We start from the raw sequence: 2,687 nt of genomic DNA on the forward strand, positions 1-2,687 counted from the left end.
CGGGAGAGGGAGAGGGAGAGGGAGAGGGAAGCAAAACGGTTGGATTATATATGGAATACCTCAGCCTCTGGGCTAGAAAGTTCAGGGTTGGTTAGGGGCAGGGTAAATCAGATAAGGACTGAGGGATGCTGGGAGAACCTTGATATGTAAAATATGCATTTCAGTCCCTCATCCTGGAGTCCAGAAACCAAACTCCCTTTTCTTTCCTTTCGTTTCTTCATCTCTTCCTCCCTCCGTCCAGTCTTCCCCTCCCTGGATCTGCTTCTACCACTGGGCTCTGTTCCCAGCTGTGGTGCTTTAAATGATAAATGATCCTGGTCTTTGGCATTGAATGCACTCTGTGCTGTTTGGGGAGGCATAGGAGGTGATTTTGCTGGAGGAAGTACGTGAATCTAAAGACTTCACTATCTTGATTTGCCCTCTCTGCTTCCTGTTTGCTGTTTGAGTTGATGTGAGCTCTCAGATCTGTCCCTGATGTCCAGTCTGGTACTTTCCCCCATGCTAAGATAGGTGTGAGACTAACACAGGAACAACACACCCTGCAGGTTAAGGGTTCTCCTCACAGTTAGGACAGTTAAGAATTAAGTTCTTGTTTGTCCTGTGTAGGTTAAGGTTTCTGTATGTAGTTTAAAAGTAAGTTCCTTTTGTCCTTGCAAGTTAAGGTTTTTATTTGTAATTAAGAATAAGTTTCTTGTTTAAAAATGGCTCCAAAATCTTTGACATTTGTAGTGGTTTGAATGAGAAATGTTCCCCCACAGAATGAAAAATGTTCCCCCACAGACTCTGGTATTTGAAAACTTGGTCTCTAGTTGGTGCAGCTATCTGGGGGAACTTTGTAAGGTGGGACCTTGCTGTAGGAAAATATCTCACAGGTGTGTGTGTGTGTGCGCATGTACGCATGTGCACATGGGTGCGTTCATGCGTGTGTGGTGTGTGTGTTGATAAAGCTTCACCCGATTTCCATTTTACTCTCTGCTTCAGGCTCTCAGTAAAGGTTGTGCACTCTTAGCTTCCTGCTCCTGATGTCCTCCCTGCTTCCCCCGCCCCCCACAATGATGGGCTCCCATCCCCCTGGGACCGTGAGCCCTCTATGAAAAAATAAAAAAAAGAATAAAAGAATAAGTTTCTGTTTCTTAGATCCAATGTAAACTGTAAACATGTAAACAATGTTTTTAACCTACACTAAACTCGAGCCTCCATTCACACAATGTCTGTCCTAACCCTTGATCTGTCCATTCCATTGTATCTTTCTACCAATGTGTAACCGCCAACTCTCCCACCCCTGTGAACAGCGTCTCTCTCCTATGTGAGACTGAGGCTCACATAGGCTATATGAGCAGACACTGATCTCTCAAATCCCAACTTAGGGTGAGACAGCAGGCTGGCCAGTCCCAGGGGCACCCTAAAGTACAGCTTGCTTTACTTGGACAGTCGTGGACTTGTCTTTTCTCCTTTCTCGGGTTTAACAGTGATGGATTCTTCTCCCTCTGGATTCTTATTCCAGAATAAACCTGTAAGTTGCCTTGGCCATGGGGGTTTTTTCCACAGCCATAGGAAAGTGACTAATAATACATCAGCCTTCTCATTATTTTTCTTAGCAATTGAAAGCGGGTCTCAGTACACTGCCCAGGCATGTCTCAAACACACAACTGACCTTTTCAAGTCTCCAGAGTAGCTGAAGTTACTGGTTTGTGCACTAGGTGTGGTTAATCCAATCCTATTACGTGAAACAAAGTTCTCTGTGGTCTATTTCAGTAGTTTCTATTCAATATTGATAACTATCCATTATAGATCACTTATAATTTCTATTCAATACTGATAACCGTCCATTATAGATTGGTTTTGTTACGCAATGTTGAATTGTCATCTCATGTTGAGACAATTTGTGAGGCTTTTGTAGTAGAAATTCTGGGCTCAATTGAGAGAAGACTGTGATATTGATTTTGTACTTGCTTTAAGCTAGGAATCTCTGGAGCTAAGACTGACTTATCTTTTTGCCTAGGGACTAAAAAGACCAAACAGTTACTGTGAGAGCATAGTTGTGTTTATAAAAGTTTGGGTAGGGTCTGGGAAGAAGCACTTGCTGCTTTTGCAAGGGACCAGAGTTTGGCTCCCAGCACAAAAAAACTACCTGTAGTTCCAACTGTGGTGGATTGAGGAAGAGTGGCCCTGCACAGGCTCATGTATTTGATACTTGATCCTCAGTTGGTGGCTGGTTTTTGGAAGAATTAGAAGATGTTGGAGGAGGTGTATCACTGGGTGTGGGCTTGAGGTTTCAAAGCCTTCCACCAGGCCCAGTGTGCTCTCTGCTTTCTGTTTGCTGTTTGAGATGCCCCTGCCCCTGTCCCTGCTGCCATGCCTTCCTTCACTCTGCCATCTCAGACTCTAACACTCTGGAACCAAAAGCCTAATTAAATGCTTTTCTTTCATAATTGCCTTGGTTGTGGTGTTTTATCATAGCAACAGAAAAGTAGCCAAGATACTAGCTCCAAGGATACCCTTTTCTGTCTTACACACAGTGATGGTTTTTATATGCTTGGTGTCCAGGGATTGGCACTACTAGGGGGTGTGGCCTCGTTGGAGTAGGTGTGTCACTGTGGGCGTGTTCTTCTTTCCCCCCTTCCCTTCTCCCTCTGCCTTCCCTCCTCTCCCCCCCACCATGCTTGCTCTGGCTCAAAGGTTTTTTA

This window comes from Grammomys surdaster, unplaced genomic scaffold (assembly GCF_004785775.1).
Source record: "Grammomys surdaster isolate TR1022 unplaced genomic scaffold, NIH_TR_1.0 125861, whole genome shotgun sequence".
In the NCBI taxonomy this organism is placed as follows: domain Eukaryota; kingdom Metazoa; phylum Chordata; class Mammalia; order Rodentia; family Muridae; genus Grammomys; species Grammomys surdaster.